The sequence below is a fragment of the Lactuca serriola genome, chromosome 6, assembly GCF_051521515.1.
Source record: "Lactuca serriola cultivar US96UC23 chromosome 6, Lser_US96UC23_V15, whole genome shotgun sequence".
Classification (NCBI taxonomy): Eukaryota; Viridiplantae; Streptophyta; class Magnoliopsida; order Asterales; family Asteraceae; genus Lactuca; species Lactuca serriola.
The window spans coordinates 87,284,319-87,305,086 of NC_136413.1; the positions used below are offsets into that span (position 1 = coordinate 87,284,319).

The 20,768-nt window shown below is 36.7% G+C and overlaps 1 pseudogene; it reads left to right on the forward strand.

The window, feature by feature from the left end:
* Positions 1–20,768, forward strand: part of LOC145059984 (uncharacterized) — a 30,756-nt pseudogene that overhangs the window by 5,590 nt on the left and 4,398 nt on the right.

Consider the following 20,768-nt stretch of genomic DNA (forward strand, 5'->3'; position numbering starts at 1 on the left):
TTAAGCTAACGGGAGCGGAGATCGGAAGGGTTGGAGAGCGAATACATGTCGGTAATCATATGGATTGCTAACGTGACCATGTTTAGCATTCTATTGTGGTACTTTTCTGTATTTAGTTTCTGATTTGGGTGTAAAAACCTTTTACTTTGTGTTTATGATTGAATGAAACTTTGATTATTAGACTAATTGCTATATTGAATAGTTTATTTGTGTGTTAATTTATCTTGCCAAGCTTGTTCAAAGATCCTTATGTGTTAATGATGATTATTTTCTGTTAATTGTTAAGTGAATTAAGTTGTATGAACATCTGCTTGATTTGCTTGTCTCTTATGATTTTTGATGACTATCGAGATAATAAGACTAGAAATAACGAATGTGAAACTAGGATTAACTTGAGAATAAGTAAATTAATGTGTGAGCCTTGTTTGATGACCATCAACAAGAGGTTAATTAAATGTCTAAATTGATTAACTAAATTTACAAGTCTTGCTTGATACGAACTGAACACTAGGAAGCATGTTAGTTTAATCAATTGATCACTGTTTAAATTGACTTGTTTGCTAAAGGATTAGTTATAGGGAACGCGAATCTAATCATTTTAGGAATCGGTGAACATGAATAAATGAATTTGTGTATGCAATTGTCTATGTTTTTAAGGTGTAATTTGTCTAAACCAAAGTACCTGAAAAGATTTGCTTTCCTGTTAGTTTATCAAGAGTAGTTAATTAATTGTTAGTTTGATATTTATTTCTTTATTCTTTTTGTGTAACCTGTAACCTATAATTAAATATATTAAATTAATCCACCGTTCCCTGTGATCGACACCCGACTTACCTAAGCTATACTGTAATCTGACTAGGTACACTGCCTATAAGTGCATAGATAGTCTAAGTTTGTTAGGTTATAAATATTAAAATTAGTGGGTACTTTTGTGCACATCAACAACCCCCAGCTCCAAGTCATGCGTCGGGTAATTCGCCTCGTGAGGCTTCAGCTGCCTCGACACGTAGGCGATGACATGCCCTCTCTGCATCAATACCGCGCCAAACCTGAGATGGATGCATCGCAGTACACAACAAAATCCTCTATGCCCTCTGGCAGGGATAAGATTGGTGCCTCGCACAATCTCTGTCTCAGTATCTCGAACGTTGCCTGCTGCTTAGGCCCCCAACGAAAGACCACGGCCTTCCTTGTTAGCCTGGTCAATGGTACGGCTATCTTGGAGAAATCCTGGATGAATCTCCGATAATATCCCGCTAAACCCAGGAAACTCCGAATCTCGGATGGAGACTTCGGAACCTCCTATCTCATCACGGCCTCCACCTTGGCCGGGTCTATTGAAATCCCGTCCTGGTTGACAAGGTGCCCAAGAAACTGCACCTCGCGCAACCAGAACTCACACTTGGAGAACTTAGTATATAAGCTCTCTCTCCTCAGGGTCTCCAACACCTCTCGGAGATGCCCCTCGTGCTCCTCCTGCGTCTTGGAATAAACCAAGATGTCATCAATGAAAACTATCACAGACCGATCCAGCATCGGTCCGCACACGCGGTTCATGAGCTCCATGAACACAGAAGGAGCATTGGTGAGCCCAAACGGCATCACCACGAACTCATAATGGCCATAGCGCATCTGAAACATGGTCGTTTGCACATCCTCCTCTCTGACCCTCATCTGATGATAACCTGAACGCAAATCGATCTTGGTGAACCAAGATGCTCCCTGTAACTGGTCAAAGAGATCATCAATCCTCGGGAGTGGGTAACGGTTCTTCACTGTTACCTTGTTCAGCTCTCGATAGTCTATACACACCCGATGCGACCCGTCCTTCTTCTTCACAAACATAATCGAGGCTCCCCAGGGTGAACTGCTCGGTCTAATGAATCCCTTGTTGTAGCTGTGCAGACAACTCCTGCATCTCAGGAGGAGCCAACCGATACGGTGCCTTGGCTATCGGAGCCGCACCAGGGACTAGGTCGATCCTGAACTCCACCTGCCTCTCCGGAGGTATCCCAGGCAACTCCTCGGGGAATACATCTGCAAACTCTCGAACCACAGGCATGTCGCCCACTGTCGCCTTACCCACCTCCCGGGAGTCTATGACATAAGCGACATATCCTGCACAACCCTGCTGAAGGTAACACCTTGCCCTTGCCACCGAGCGTAAGGCTGGCCCTCGCTGTGGTCTCTCACCCTGAATCACCAACTCTCCCTCACTTGAGGCTCTGACTCGCACTAGCTGCTGCGCGCAGTCTATCACTGCCCCATTGGGGCTCAGCCAATCCATACCAATAATGACCTTGTTTCCCCGCAACGGAATGGGAACGAGGTCAACCAGATACCGCTCCTCAAACAATCTCAATACACAATCCCGGAAAACCTCTGATGCTCGAACCGACCGGTCGTCCGCAATCTCCACCTCTAAAGGGCAATTCAACCTGCCCGAAGACTCAAGAAACTTCTTGCTAAGTGCAAGAGAAACAAATGATCGGGTAGCCCCCGAATCGAACAACACCTGAACTGGGATACCGTTCACATGGAACGATCCTAAGCAGAGCACATACATATAACATATCAAAATTACAACAACATAACATAAAAGCATAAATAAGGAATCATACCCGTCACCACATCGGGTGTGGTGCGTGCCTCCTCTGTCGTCAGCTGAAAGGCCTGACTCCTCACCACTGGAGCCTCCGACTTGCCCTTCCGGCCATCTGTGATCCGCAGGGTCGCTGGAGCTGGCGCCTTCACTGGCGCGGATGTTGCTGTCAACTGGGGGCATTTGGCCTTCTTGTGGCCCCTCTAATTGCAGTGGAAGCACAACAACTCAGACGTTGAGAAGACAGGTGCAGGGGCGATATAATCCCTTCTAAAATGCCCTAACTTGCCGCACTTATAGCAGCTTGACGATCCCAACTTGCACGCTCCCTCGTGCATCTTGCCGAATTTCCTGCAACGGCCTCGCCCCTGTTGGCCTTTTGGCCCAACATCTGATCCCTTGGGCTTCTTCCCCGAAGCCCCTGTAACATGTCCCTCCTCTGCCTTCCTCTTCCGGATATGCTACAGATCAATCTCCCTCTCCCTAGCCCTGGCAATCATGGAATCCAGGGTAGGGCAAGTTGAAAAATTAACATGCTCCCGGATGTCAGATCGTAGCATGTCATGATAGCGGGTCCGCCTCATATCCTCATCACCTGCATACTGGCACACTAACAACGCCCTCTCCCGGAACTTGGCGGTGATCTCTGCCACAGTCTCCGTCGTCTGCCTCATATCTAAAAACTCTCTGGCCAGCTGCTGAAGCTTGACAGCCGGCGCAAAATCTGCCCTGAATCTGGTCACAAAGTCCGACCAGGTCATAGCCTCGACAACCGAGGCTCCCAATGCGTCACCGACGGACTCCCACCAATCTCTAGCTCGGTCTCGTAAACACCCTGCTGCAAACCTCACCTTCCACCGCCTGGCAGCTATGGGGTCTTTCGCCCAATGAAAATCCGGTGCACCACTGCCCCTGAAGTCCTTAAAGGACAGTGTGCGAGATCCCGACTGGCCAGATGCCATGTGACTCCTGAATGCCCTGAGGAGATCCTCCATCAACTCAACTATCCCTTCCTTGATCGACCCGAAGATAATGGCAGTCGACTCAAGGATGCCCCTGGTGATCTTTGACGCGATGAACTCGCGTAGCCTCTCATCCCCTAGCTCGGAACCTGATCTCGAACCTGATCCCTCTCCTGAACTGCCAACTACTGGCCTCGATCGTAGTACCACCATTCTACAATATATAAACAACAACTGTTAGCGATAATGATATCTCTCGAGGAACCACATCCACTACAGGCTCCCTGGTCTTATCTCGGCCTTCCTCGGTTCAGGTACATATCCTCTGCTTTCAGTTGTACGGGCCCATACTACCTTCCACATCTATCTGTACCTTCTTCAAGGACTGCCTTGACTCCACCAGATCCCTTTTTACCATTGCTGATCACTGTTGGACTCAAACGAGAGCTACGCATCCGGGCCAAATCTAACACTCTGAGATTATCCAACCCTAATCCCATGTGATGTAACGTATTCACCTAATGGCTAACTCCCATCACTTGGAGTCCCACAAAGCACAAAGCAAGCAGCATTCGGATACAGGAACTACTCAAGAAAATCTATTCTCATAACGAGAAACTGCACTAGCATATAATGTTGAACTCATACTATCAGGCATAACCTAAACAGACTATTCTACTGCTGTCTACTCAATTTCTAGCATGCAATTCTCATAAGGCTGGAACACATAAAGCAGGCATGTAAGGCATCCTCCTAGATCCTTAGTCCTATTCTAGCATGCTGTTCCATTGAAACTGATAAACATAGCATGACATTGTCTGGTTACTTTGGGGAATACTTACTTGAGCTCGGCCGGTCGCGCACATCACACACTTCGTTCTTTCTAAAAACTCTTTACTTAATCTTTTAGAAAACTTTTTATTTTTCGAAATCCTTTAATCCCTTGGGTTGAGTTCAGACACTCCCGAAGTTGTGTCCGAATCCCTCAAACTAGGGCTCTGATACCAACTTGTAACAACCCAAATTTTACGTCCAAAAATTTTGTTTTTAAATCAATACTTTAGAAAATATTTGTAAATAAAACATTGTTTGATCAAACCATTTCATAACATACATAGTGTCTGAAAACCAAAATATGAAAACAATCAAATATCAGAGTACAAAATCCTAGAATGACTCATGGTGCGGAAAACAATGCGCGTGTATGATGTGCCGCTACCGCGCCAGCTCCTTCCCCTTCGCTGAAGAGGTATCTGAAAACAAAACTATAAACCGTAAGCACAAAGCTTAGCGAGTTCCCCCACCGTACCACATACCAAATAACCACATAACATACATATATTGTCAGTCATATCTGGGTGCCCGACCTACCCCTTCGGCCCTCTCAACCAGATACTGACTAGCATATCTGGGTACTGGTCTCCCCTTCGGTCCTCTCGACCGGATGTTGACTAGCATACCTGGGTGCTAGTCTCCCCTTCGGTCCTCTCGACCGGATGCTGCAGACTATTTCACCCCTACCACTACCACATAACACGTATCACATAATCTATCTAGCATGGCTGGGCATGACTGACCCTTCGGTCCTATCGACCGGTAATCTGGGGACTATCTCCCCTACTGTCACTAGCACATAGCATCATATCATACTAGCACATAAACATAACACAGGTAGTAACAACCCTAGATGAATATCACAGAGACAATCATCTGATCATACAACTCCTACTAGTGGGCCGACATTGTGGCCTTAGACCCACTGCTACTGGAAGGTAACTCACCTCGAAAAGAAGCTACTGAAAGTATGCTTGCTAAGCGCTTGACTGCTGAATCGATAATCCTCCGGCTATAAATCATAAACATAGAAATAGCCACTCATAAACACCCTTAGGTCAGATGACTGACCCACCCCTGGTCCAAGGTAACCTCATTGGTCAAAGTCAACTTCTAGTTGACTGGACTCGCCGAATCATGGCACCGACTCCCCGAGTCCTTCTCCCACTAACCCGGTCCTACTCTACAAGTCCCTCCTCCCACTCACTGAGTCACCCTTAACTCACTACTTGGGACGATAGAACCGGATCGCGATCCGACTCGTCGATTCTAAGAGCAACTCGTCGAGTCCATACGAGCAGATCCCCTACTCGCTTCCAAATCCTCACAAGAGCATCCTTTATGAGGATTTGGGTTTCTGGGACTATTGCTACACGTTAAATTGCTAATTCCACGTGCGGATACAAAGGGTTGGACTGTTAACACCTAAACCCCTATTACTCAGTAACAGTTCATATGACTTGCCGAGTTTGAAGAACAACTCGGCGAGTTCCAGGCAATCTTCATAAGACTCGCCGAGTTGTTCATCCAACTCGCCGAGTCTAAGGCCATCTTCATAGAACTCGTCGAGTTCCACTTTGGGGCTCGCCGAGTCCCTTCGACCCATTTCCCATACAGACCAAAACTGAGACATGCAACACTTCCAAACCATAGATCTATGTTCCTAGGGCATGCTTATCACGTAAAGTTGCAAACTTTACGTGCATGCATGGCCGTACAAGCTCCAAAAGGCAAATACAAGCTCTTTATGAGGTCATACACTCAATGGGGACCTCAATCACTTCTACCACAAAAACTTTATACTTCTAATACGTCCATAAGGTCTAGATTTGAAGTCCTTTCGGATCATAAAGCACAAACACATGGAGTTTGGTATTTTAGGGCTTGAAAACCACCAATTAGGGACAAAAAGGGAATCTAAGGAACTAGTGATCAAGGTAGGGACTTTTCTACCTGAATGGAAGCCTCTTGCTGGGTAGATGTCGGATCTACTTCTCCTCCTTGCACTCTTCCACCTCCTTCTTCTTCTCTTAAGCTTCAAACTTCCTTCACAAGGCCAAAATCACTCACAAGGACAAAAAGGGGCTAGGGTTTTGCTCTGCAGCTCTTTTGGGAGTGTTAGGGACAGGAGAGGCCGAGTTAGAGTGCTTAAATAGGGTGCAAACACCCGGGTTAGGGTTTTTTCCCAAATAGGGCCTACTCGCCGAGTCCGGGAACTGACTCGTCGAGTCCGAGGCTCAGACCCCGCGTCTCATCCCGCTTCTACTCGGCGAGTTGGTCCTTCAACTCGCCGAGTCTAAGGCAAATTGCATTACTTAAGAAATATTAATTACAAGGAATACGTACCAGGAACCAGGTGCTACAGATAGAAATGTACATCTAATGAGACCTTGAAAGTTTCATAATTTCGCTAAGTTGAAATAGTATGTTCTTCGTTATAAAGTTTGAGGCTTTTATTCATTCTTATGTGTCATAGCTTCACATGAACTTTTGAAACAATTAGGTCAACAATGTATTAAGCAAGTACAACTGCCACTATAGGGCTATTTACTTGGTTATACACTCTTTGTTGCTTGTAATAATAATACATGCTTTGATTGATTCAAGAGCATCCGCAAAGGTCTCATCCATTTGATTCGTCATTTTTATGCTGAATTTGATAGTAACTCAATGATTTTTGTTCTTGGCAGTGCCTTTAAAAAAATAATGAACTATTTTTTTTTTCACTTAATGTGTTAAAAAAAATACATGATCGTTTCTTTTTTATTACTTCTGATATCCAGAGTGAATGTATTAAGCAAGTTCTAGACCACATGTGCATTCTAAATTCAACGAAATGAATAGTGAAAGTTTGTAGAAATAACATCGTCTATGTGAAAGTAAGGGTAAAATCTGTGTAAATTGGTTAGTAATGAGATATAAATTTGTGAAAATTTACAGAAATGTGCATTATTAATTGATGGAAGATTTTCAAGTGGTTCACATGGATATGCCGTAGGACACATGTAAATCGCAAGTGAATCACATGTAATCACATACAAATCACAAAGTGAATTACATGTGATTCACATGTAAATCATATATAATTTACATATGAATCACATGTAAATCATATATAATTTACATATAAATCACATGTAAATCATATATAATTTACATATAAATCACAAGTAAATCATATATAAATCATATGTGATTCACATGTAAATCACATGTGATTTATATGTAAACCATATATGAATTACATGTGATTCACATGTAAATCACATGTAATTTACATATGAATCACATGTAATATATATATATATATATATATATATATATATATATATATATATATATATATATATATGAATCACATATGATTGACATGTAAATCACAAGTGAATTACATATGATTCACATGTAAATCACATGTAATTCAAACATGAATCTTAAAAGATACAATAACATGTGAATATCATATTATATAATCACATGCGAATCTTACATGATATATACATATGTATTTTTGTGAATGTTATTGCATCAATCAATGTTATTTTTTTTAATTTTCTTGTAGATTGGAAGATTTTGTGGAAAATATTGAAGAGTTGAAAAATGAAAAATTGAAGAAAAATATAAAAATCTTGACACGAAGACATGAAAACGCTTTGAAAATGTGTAACATTTTTTGTTTTTTATATTTTATTTTGGATCTTTAAAATACTTGGACTATTGTGTTTATAGATTAGTAAATAAAAATGAGTGTTTTTTTAATGATTTACTTATAAATAGTATAGTATAAGAAATATGCATATATGCACTTGAAAAAATATGTATATATGCACTTAAAAGTTGATTTTTTTGTTAAAAAATTATAGCCTTTTTCTTAAATATTCCAGATTTTTTAAAAAAATTTACTGATTTTTTAAAGTTTATTGTTTATAAAAAATAACAGTTTTTTTAAAAAAATTAAAAAAGAATTTTTTTTTTAAACATCATGTTTTCTAAAAAGAATTTAAAAAAATCTGCATATTTTTAAAAAATACAAAAATTATTATTTTAAAAAAATCCAAAATTTTGATTTATTATGTTAATTTTTAGACATTTTTATTAAGATTTCAAATAACACAAAAAATCAAATATTAAATAAGATTGGTTAGATGACGATCATGCCCTCAATGAGTTAGTTTTGATTTAACGTTCCACCTTTAGTTCTCAGGAAACTATGAGTTTTCTACGGATCTGAACTCTCTCTCTCTCTCTCTCTCTCTCTCTATATATATATATATATATATATATATATATATATATATATATATATATATATATATATATATATATATATATATATATAGGGTGAGGTTCAATAGAGAACCATAATTAACAAAGGAACCAAGGAACCAATCTTTTTTTCAACTTTTAGAACTTTTTTTTATCAAAAAAAAAAAAAAAACTAAAAATACAGAAATTTATAACTTTTTATCATTTTCCAATGATATCAAATTCGATTTTTTTTACGTCAAATTCACAATGTGAATTTTTGAAAATTCACAACGTGAATCCGGATTCACACGGTGAATCTGAAATATATTTTTCACATTCACAATGTTAATATATGAATTTAGATATTTTTAGATTTTTTTGGATAAAGAATAAACTCTAGAAATTGAAAAAAAGATTTGGTTCCTTGAAGATCCAATAATTATGGTTCTCTATTGAACTTTCCCATATATATATATATATATATATATATATATATATATATATATATATATATATTAGTTTATAACCTGTGGGAACCACGGTTACAAAATTAAAATTTAAATATAAATTAGAAAATTAAGAAAATTAAGTTGTTAAAATAAACATATATTATAAAAAAAATAAGGAATTATAAAAGAAAAATTAACAAAGTCTTATTAACAATAATAATAAAACATGTTATGAAAAATAATATTTTACAAACAATTTACAAATTTCTAAAAACTTTTTTATTAACTACACTAGAAGTTTTATTTGTAAGTCTACTATCTTTATCTAAAAATAATAATTTTAATCATTCTTTACTTTGAACTTTAGATAGGATAACATACAAAGAGAAATTCAAGGAGGAAAAAAAGAATTCAAAAAGAGAAAACAAAGGTATTGAAATTGTATTTTATATAACATTTGTGATATGCAATGGCAGATCCTTTATAGGGCCAGGGGGCCATGGCCCCCCTGGTTTTCGAACTTATAATACCTAGATTTTACATATAGGATTGGTTTTATACTTATAATATTTTTTGGCCCCCTCATTCATTCTTTATAAACATAACAAAAAATCAAAAGCTAATTAATAAATTAAGGAACTAGATAAGTTATTAACAAAAAGACCGAAAATCACTAAAAAAAAATCAAAATTAATCACAGTAGGATACGAATTGATTTGAAAACTAAAAGTCTATAAAACCAAAATACTACTGTAGTTTACAATTTTCTAACTCAATCTTTGAAATCATTAAGAAACAACATGTGACAACCCGAAATTTCTATCTTGTACACTTATTCAAATCAATCAAGTTCAGACTCGTTTTTGCTATCTTCTAGCATTGTTTAGAGTCAATTTGAGTGTTCTAAGCCTAGTACCTTCAAAGTTAGGGTTTAGAAATGAGTTCCACAAGTTTACACTTCACAAATGGCTAAACACTCCAACTTGAGGAATGTACGGCCGTACACAAGGAGTGTACGGTCGTACACCCTCCTCTGGCCGTACACTCTAGGCTATAAAGGTGGGACTTGGCCTTCATTCAATCCTTTTCACTCTCCTAAGCCAAGAACTCATTTCTCTCAACTAGCATCCGATTTTTCATCAAGTTCTTCAAGATTGTAAGTGTTTCTTTCCATGTAATGTTGATTCCTTACACCATCTTCTATAGATCATTGATTTCCTCCATGAAATCACTTCATTTTGATAGATCTTCAAGTGTTCTTCAGTTTTACCAAGAACACCTACGACATTCTTGGACCTCAAACACCCCAAAGGCTTCTATATTGTAAGTACTCCTTCATAGGCTTGTTACTTACTAGATATGCCATTAGAAATCTTCCAAATCATGTTCATCAAGGAGTGTACGGCCATACACACCCTATTGTTTGATGGTTATTGGCCTCAAACTCTTATTCTATGCAAGCACAAGGTCAAGGACACTTAGAGGATGCAAGATATAGCCTTGAAAAACAACTTTTGACCATTTCTTCATGGAGTGTATGGTCGTACACTCCCTGGCCGTACACACCTAGCCGTACACTCAGGTGGACGTACACCAGGTGGCCGTATACACACTTGTGTGGCCGTACACCCATTTGTGCAACCTTTTGCCTTTTTAACACTTCAATATAGGTGTTTTCTAAGTCCTAAGGTGTTTTCCTTTCATAAATTAGTTGTATAAACACTAATTGTATACATATATGTATCATTATATGATAAATAGGATCCGTGTGTGTGCTCAAGTCTTCACTTGGCACTTAGCATCCTATACCACTTGTTCATCCAAACCACTCACCACAGGTGAGTTCATAACCCTGCAATCAACCTTTTAAAATGTTTTAAATGATTTTAAGGGAGGGGGGGGGGGGATACAAGTAAACACAATTGAAATTGTGTTAGTATAAACATTTATATACTTGCTAAACATCTTGTTTCAAACCATTTTCAAACTGCTTTTCAAACATTGTAAGACTTCTTTATAAAACCCTCTCTAAACTGTTTAAAACTTTTGTCAAACTCTTTTACTTTCAAAATCATATTCAGTTATGTATTAGTATATAAGTATGCTTTAATGGACTTAGGAATATTGTGGATAACCTTGATTCCTGTTCCTTGTTTGGTTGTGGGATTAGGGTAGGATAAACTAGTCTGACTATCGATTAACTCATAGTTATACATGTTAAATACGTAATAGAATATAAGGTTTTATCTTTAACAAACTTTACTTAACTCAATTGTTCAAGCTGAGCAATTGAGCCTTGTCTACAAGTCGAGATCAAACAAACATCTAGTAAACTATAATAGGTATAGTTTAGCGAACATATATAAAGAAAGAAAGTGAATATATATATATATATATATATATATATATATATATATATACAAAGAATGGAAGAGAAAATTTACATATACAAAGAACGAAAGAGAACATATACATACACAAGAACAGGAACAAACATATACATATACATATACATATACATATACATATACATACAAGTACAGTAAGAATACGATAACTAGAATGTGAAATACTACTTTATGATACAACAATACATTGTCGTATCACCTTTGTAACCAGAGTCTCCTGAAGGGAGAGCGGGCATCGTGTGTATAGATCTATACAAGATAGATACTCCCACACCCCGACTGCTAGCTACAGTCCCAGCCAGTAAGGCCAAGGGGCGACAAAATGTCACCTCACTATTTTATGACGCCAGAAGGTCGTCAGGTATTCAGCCGTCAATCAACATGGTTACAACTAATTCACATTAAACCCCTTTAATTAATCAGATAGGAATTAAAGGCAATAAGACTCACCAAGGAGTATAATACAACCTTCAGTCTTCATTTTGTCACTTCATAGTCAGTAGTGTCACTGCTGAGATAAAACACTCTATTTTCCTAATAGATGATAGTGATAAATGAGAGAAAACATACTTTTTACACCGTAACAAAGTACTACTATATTTTCCCCTACTATTACAAGTACCTATGCAAACATTACATTTTTATACAAAAACAAACATGAAAAACAGTCGGGCCTCGGGTAGAAGACTACTTTATTTATAAGCAGAAAATATAGGATTTTCTGGGAAAACTTTACAAAATTTTCAAGGTTTTAAATACAAACATTTCGAGGCTTTTAACTACTAAATGACACTAAATACTTATGAACTCACCAACATTTTATGCTGATACTCTCTTTCAAAATAACTTGTATTCTCAGGGAACCAGTAAGATAGGTACACCCATGCAACTTTTGAAGGACGGAGTAGATCCAAGACTCGTCTTTATTTTGCTTGTACATTTTTGGTGTCATTTAAACATTACAAAGGAATACACATGTATTTAACTATTCTATTAATGAAATGAATATTGTTGCTTGCTTTTACTATTATGCATTGTTATGATACTGTACATGACGTCCTCCGCCCCCGAATGTTTCCCCCAGTTTGGTTTGGGGGTGTGACACAAAAAACCATAAACTAGTTACCCCAAAACTAGAAAAATATGGAGGTTTCTGTCTCTCTAGTCTTCTCTCTGTCGTTCGTTGACTGTTGTTTTCCGTTTGCTAGTGCTTCCTGTTCACCGTTTGCTACTCCAACTTACATGGGGGGCTTAGGGGGGGGGGGGGGGGGAGGGCAAAGTGGGTAGGTGCACAGGGCCCACTTTTTTTCATTATATATTTTTATTTAAAAATACAAAATTATAATAAAGATAAAGACCATTTTTATCTTGTTCGTCCTGGGCCTTTGAAAATATTTCATTTTTTCAGGACCAACCCTGCCGACTGATGTTATCTGGTGCTTCTTCTATATGTCGGACTTGAACTTCTATTTACCTCTGTTGGTTCTTATTTTGTCTCTCCGTTCCAAAGTCCGTCTCCTCAGAGTTGTAAGTTCTTTTTATCTATCTGTAGTTTCTTTCGCTATAATATGTAATAATAATATTTAATTGTTGTTGAAAGACGTAGGAAGAGCTAGGACTATAGATCTTGATTATAGCCTATAGGTACTTGTTTACTGTGGTATTAAAAGCCTACAACAAAACTTCATTATTTTTTTTTATTGTTTTGTAATTTGATAGATTTTTATATTGCTAAAGATAATGTTATGCATAAATCTTGGGAAAATAAATTAGAATTTAGGATAATTTGGTTTGTTAAAGATGTATAGATTAGACTGTTATTTTTATTAATTATCTTTAGATTTTCATTAATGTATAATTATAATTGTTGTAAGAGAACTAGTAAATAAAAAATAATCAGTTTGACAAATACAACTGTTAATTATTCTTTCAATTGGTTTTTTGTTAATTATTAGTTAAAGTTTCTCATAGTATTTTGAACAACTACCGTCAGTTGCAAATATGTAGGATTACATAGTAAGGATTGTACAGGAAAGTCAGAGATTGCATAATAATAAAAAGAAAAAGAATTTCAATTTTTTTTTACACTACGTCCGAAAAAATCAGAGGTTGCATGAGCCATTGTGTGCCCTATACAAAAAGCGTAAGTGCAAATACGGCTTGTGCTCATGTTAGGGATGATTGATCTCAAATTAAACTTATTTATATGTGAAGTTTTAGTTCCGGCCCCTCCGGTTTTAATGTTTGTGTTCCGCCTCTGGTGTCTGGTGATATGAAAGGTATTCAATACATATTAAAATTAATTAGTTTATCATTACCTTATTTTAGATTTTTGAACGATAAAATAATTTTATCGATCTGCACCCATCTTCTTTCTTTCTCTCTCGATCGACTGTAAATCACTTGTGTAGCACTACTACTGGCTGAAATTTTATATACATATAGAGGATCAGGAAAATAAGAGATTGGTGGGAGGTGGCAGATACAACCTCGTGTCACGTGAATCAATTTGGATGTATCTCAACATAGAGTATGGGTTTATATTTGCTTTTTAACTCCTCCAGCTTTACGTGACTTGTATTATTAGCCCTTTACATAGACTATCAATATATTCACATCACAATGGAGTATGGGTTTACATTTGTTTCTACATTATAAGTATTATCAATAAAAGTTATATTTATGGGTTATTTCTTTTATTAATTTGGATTAAGCCGCTGAATTTTCACATTTTTTCTTTTATCAAATTTAATGTTAAAAGAGTTGAAAGAAAAAGAAAAATAACAAATAATTAAAAATATTAGTGTCTTACTATATTATATGACAAGTTTTTGAGTTAATTAACCATTCCTTACATAAAAAAATAAGTCCATAATAACAAGATTATATGAAAATATTAGAAAATTCTACATGTTTATAATAAGACCATCTGTTCTATTAAGTAGTAGGTTGTGGTAAGATCCTATGCTCACTTTCACTTTGAATTGGAGTTTTCAAAATCTCAGGGGATAAAGTAGATTCAAGTAAAATTAAAGGGGGTTAAAGTACTAAATTCCAGAAAGGGTTATCAGTATGTACGAGGACGTATTAGTTTGCCACAATTAGAAAGCCATGTACACAAATAATTTTGTGGATGGTAAGTCTCAGCGTGGAAATCTCTCCATATCGCAGAGCCTAATAAAACGGCTGTGCTTCCCAAGTACCTGACTTTCCTGAGACATTATCAATATTTTACATTATCTTTACCGATATTAAAGCGTAAAAAATATTCTAATAAACGGCCGTGATTCTATGATTCCACTATCATACAAGGATAATTGTTGTGAATATACTTAAAAAACAATGTTAATTTCAATATAAAAATGTATATTCATAAAAACTTAAAAAGTTGAGCAATGTATTTTTTTTCTCTTTCCTATTTTGCCACCGAAGCTTTTATTCGACAAAACTTCAAAATGGTCATTGTGGTTTTTGAAAATATCAAGTTTAATTCCTAATTTCAAAAAACCTCACAGATGATCCATTTGTTTTGAAAACTTTCAACACATGGTCATTTTCGCTAACTCCGTTAACATTTGACCGTTAAGTGAATGACATTTCTGTCATTTCACCACCACATGGACCGTTTATGAAGTTTTGCCTTATTTTGTAAAAAAAAAAGAAAAAAATATAATTATTTAATATTAAAGGGCCCCACCCTCTCTCTCTCTCTCTCTCTCTCCCGTTTTTCTTTACCACCGGCCAAGAAGAGGCTGCCGACCATCGGAGTTTTCCTATACCACCCTTCGAGCTCACCACCATCGCGTAGCACCCTCCCTTGGTCATTGTTGTCTTCCATCCGTTCCTACAGTCTCGTTGTTGGGTTAAATACCGAGGAAGAAACGAGCTCGCCGGAAAAACGGGATCGTCGGTCTCGGCAACAGATCTTCCACACCAAACCTTTTCTACTTCCTGTGTGTTTTTTTCCCTTCTCGAATTGATGAAGACGATGACCACAGCCCCTATTAGCTGTAATCTGTGAATACAACCTTGTAAATATGATTGGAAGAAGTCCAGATGAGTCCATTCAGGTGAATACTCAATTCACGATATCTATTTCCCGTTCTTCTGTATGAAAAAAATTGAAATTGTCAAAATGCCCTAATGTTCTAGGTAGAACAAATTACTATCATGTAACTCAATTTTGTATTGTTCCTTACTTGTTGCCATTGCTGGTGTTGTTTAGCCCTAGTTGTAACTGGCTAACAGCTTCAAGTTGCCTAATTCATCATCTTTACAATATAGATTTGTAGATGGTTCTGCATCTGGTTCTAAAACTTGCGGTGGTTGGGAACGAGTGGGTGAACAATGGTGTATCGTGGACAAAACTTCGGTCTTGTTAATGAAAGTGGACATCATATAATTAAGTTTTGTCATATAGATTGAAAATTGGGTGAACAATGGTGTATCGTGGTGCTTCAATCATGAAATTCCTCCTAACTAAAGATTACTTCAAGTGAATCGATGAAATTGAATTCACTATAAAACAAGATGACAGAACTTAATCCTAGAACTTACACAAATCTGACATTGTTCTTGTTGGTGTTTGATGAACAGGGAAGATTCTATTGTCGGCATCACAGATTCGACGGGCGAGGGTGGAGGAGGCTGGGAAAGGTGAGGCAACTCCGATGGTTGGCAGCTTCTTCTTGGCCGGTGGTGAAGAAAAATTGGAAGGGAAGAGAGAGAGAGAGAGAGAGAGAGAGAGAGAGGGGTGGGGCCCTTTAATATTAATAATTATATTTATATATATATATATATATATATATATATATATATATATATATATATTATATACAAAATAAGGCAAAACTTCATAAATGGTCCCTGTGGTGGTAAAATGACAGAAATGCCCTTCACTTAATGGTCAAATGTTAACGGAGTTAGCGAAAAGGATCATTTGTTAAAAGTTTTGAAACCATAGGGACCATCTGTGAGGTTTTTTGAAATTAGGGACTAAACTTGATATTTTCAAAAACCACCGGGACCATTTTTGAAGTTTTGTATTTTTATTCTCATTCTAAAAACACACAGAAAATTTTTGTGGTTTAGAACTGTGCCACAATTTTTTTTGGGCTTTAAGACATTTTGTGACAACCCGATATTTCGAGACAATATGATGGATCACAAGTCAAATGTACGTCAAAATTTAACTTTCCTAAAATCTTATTTGGGTTAAATAAAGTAGTAGGAATCGTATCAAGGTTTTCGTACATATAAAGAACCCTAAAATTCGAGTTATAACGAAGAAGTTATGACCAACCGAAGGTTCTCGGCAAAACCGGCAACACCGATTAAACGAAAAACGTGAAGTTTCAATACAATAATTTTTAGCCTTAAGTATCTAAATGAAAGTTGTAGATAACATTAAACCGTAAATATACATAAAAAGAACGTCCAAATCTGACTTCGTATGATGAAGTTATGATTTTTCTAAGTTACGGATATAGCAGTAGATAGCTAAAAGCTCGAAATAGAGATCGAGAGACTTTTTGCCGACACAAACTAAATGAGAATCGAAGGTCTCAACAATAGTAGTGCAACGGTAAAAAGTCTGACGAAAATGGACGTCGGATGAAGTAGTTATGGATTTATGACGGAGTTTTCGTATCCCGACCTACTAAAAATAATATAAAGATTATATATCAATAATATACTAAAAATAAATTCAAAATTATCCAACGGAGTCTAAACAAGAGTTGTAGAGCATAATCTCATCTACGCGTGCATATAAAGAACGTCGAAAATGGAGCTCGGATGCGAAAATTATGAATTTCTGAAGTTCGGGCACAAATCCCGAATCTGTGTCAGAACTCACGACGTTAGTTTTGTAAAACTCACGACGTGAGCCCCTTGAATGACCCTTCCAGAGCCACTTGACGTGTGACGCATGCCATGACGATTTGGGACAAAACTCACGACGTGAATTATGAAAAACTCACGACGTGAGACCCAAAATTCACCCTATAAATAGGAATCGAGGGCTGCCGGCTTTGGTTGTTCATTTCTATCATTTCTCCTACTTCTACACCCTATTAAGCCCCTCTAAACTACCCCGAAGCCCCGGTAACACCTCCAACACACGACGCAAGTCCCGAAGTCCCGAGTTTTCCGAGAAATCGACTTCTTTCCAATCGAAGTTCTGCTCGACTTTCGTCTCACCTTCTTCAATCTATCAAGTGAGTTCATACCCATATAATCCACATTTTTAAATGTTTTATAAATGCTTCTATATGCTTTTAAGGGGGGAGGGGGGGGGGGAATACAAGTAAAACACACGATTATTATCGTGTGTTATATAAAGTTTCATTATACGTTTTTTTATCAACGAAATCATATGTGATTTATAACTATTATAGGGAAACTTTCGTATGCAAAATATATCACGATAACATCATATCTTTTGAAATGAAAAATGTTGTTATATATGTATAAATCAAACACTCTGCATATACTATATGTATATGTATCCATCTTAGGCACTACAAAAATTATACTTTTCATAACAAGTGAGCATTTCACTTGGGATTACTATACAAACGAGACACACTTTTAGAAAACTATAATAGGCAAAATTTTACGAGAACATCACAAACTTTTACATACTAGAAATACTATTTCAAGGAGATACATTCATATACAAGAACAAACGAACATTTTCATATGTACTTCAAATAGTTTTCACAAATGTTTTTTTACATGTTAAAACACTTTTAGAAACTGTCTTACAAACTGTAGGTTTCCTTTTTGAATCTGTTATAGTTGTGCTTCAAACAAAGGTTTTCTCACACTTAAACTATATTGTCAAACGGTTTTCGAATCGATTTATAAACTGACATCAAGTCATAAATTCTTATTTATTAAACTTTTCAAAGGTTTTACAAAACTCCTTTTTATGCTTTTATATTATAAATTGCATGCCTCTATATGTATAGTTATATAAGAAATGTTGAAAAGACTTAGGAAGGCTATCCACCCTGTTTCCTTTTCCTCGATTCGATTTGGATGTGGTCTGGTGGGATATCGGGTACCCGTCCGAAGGTCGTTTAAATATTAGTTATATATCATGTGTACATATATAGTCATAAATGTTCCATCAGTTAATTCAGTTCCGACGCTCTTGGGTAGCAAGGGTGTATAAACCTACTTGGACACTCATCAATTACATTCTAGTAAACTATTATATGAATAGTTTAGGGGATACAAAACATTATCCCTATTACAAGAAATTACACCAGAGTCAGTTCATTCATGAGTCTAGAATACATGCTATATGAAGGGATACTCTTACAGAGATTCCTCTTACATGGACACACTTATATGGATACTTTTACATAGATACGCTTACATGAATACATTTACATAGATACGTTTACATGAATACGTTTACATAGATATGCTTAGATGAGTACGTTTACGTAGATAATATATGATGAGTTTTTATTACATATTATATGTATAGATACTGTTATATAGTTCTCCTTCTTATCTTTACCTTGTGATACAATCACATCATCGACGAGATAGATTGGACTTTATATCCTAGTACCAAAGGATACTTTGTAGGACTAACCATTCCTATCACCACTGTTAGCTACAGAGGTAAATGAACATCTACGGATGTTTTCGATTGATACCATTACAGGTATACTTAAGGGACTAACTATATCTAAACCCGACTGTTAGCAACAGAGGTAAATGCACATCTACGGATGTCTACGGTTGAACCATTTACGGCGAGTTTCCACGCCGTGTGTATCTTAGTACCAAAGGATACAACATAAGTTATTATATTATTATTATTTTTAGTTTTATAATAATAGTTAAACAGGGAAAAACCGTCACATTTTCAAGTGATGCGTACTTTCAAAACAGTCATGTCTTGGTTAAAGACTACTTTCAAAACATTCGGGTCTTGGTAGAAGACTACTTTTTATACTAGTAGGAAATATAGGATTTTCTAGGGTTTTCATACTTATACTAAATGTTTCATCAAACATTCACTAGTCTTTCATAATAACTTTTCAAAGCAATAACATTAAAATACTTATGAATTCACCAGCTTTATTGTTGATACTCGCTTTCAAAATAACTTGTATTCTTAGGTTACAAATAGACAGGTACCGATGCAAGGTTTAGAGAAGACGGAGCAGTCAAGACTCGTCTTTTAATTTGAGTATTCGTTATGTTGTTTTATACTATGAAAGAACACATTTGTAAGCTGAATTAGTCTATTAATGCAATGGATGATGTTGTTGCTTGTTTACTACTTTACATTGTTGTGATACATACATGACGTCCTCCGCCCTAGAACGTTTCCGCCGTTCTCGGTTTTGGGGTGTGACACATTTGCCACAAATTTTTACCTCCCTTATCATCTTCCTTCTAAGACTTTTTGATTTCCACCGCCATGCCTAACCAATCAGAGGCAACAAATTCCTTCTCCAACCTTCTTTTACCTTCGTATTGATTTATTTATCTGTTTATGTTTTCTTTGTTTTCTCCATTTCAAATTCCTGCTTGTCTTCCCACCACCTCCAAGAAAGCTAAGAAATTAATATTGATTTGTGGACGTCTTCTTAAATTGCCTTCTCTTGGGGTACCATATCTAACAAAGTGGTCAAATCAATTGCTTTTTTGCTTATGTCGATACGGTGACAGATCCGACTGTGCTGTTGGTGTTGATCGACAATGGTGGTGGGTCGGAGTGTCATGTTGATATGATCATTGCAATCATCGACCATAATAAAAAAAAATTAGATTCAATCGACTCCTCCCATCCGGTTTGCTTATGTATTTTGTTTCCCGATTATTGTATTTGGGTTTTTAGGGTTCACTGTTTCACTTCTTTGATTTCTTTGTTTTTGCAGACAAATAGATGGAACAAAATAAGGATAGATGATATAGAACAACTTTAAGCCAGGTTTTTGTGATTATATCACTAAGAAAAAACACTAGAAAGGAGTGGAGATGATGTAGATGTTTACTAATGTCGTTTTCTATGTTTGTATCATGTAGTTAAGTGCTAAATTGAAAACATATATGCCTTCTCCCTACTCATTTGTCGCCTTTTAGTAAACCGACCTAATGTATATACATCATAAAGCTTTTTCTCTCCTTCCATTCTCATTTTTTTCCCTCTTTCCATTCTCATTTTTTCCCATTCGATTTATGGTTTCTAATAATGTTTCATATGCTTCCTTATGTCTCTTGAATCTCTCTTTGT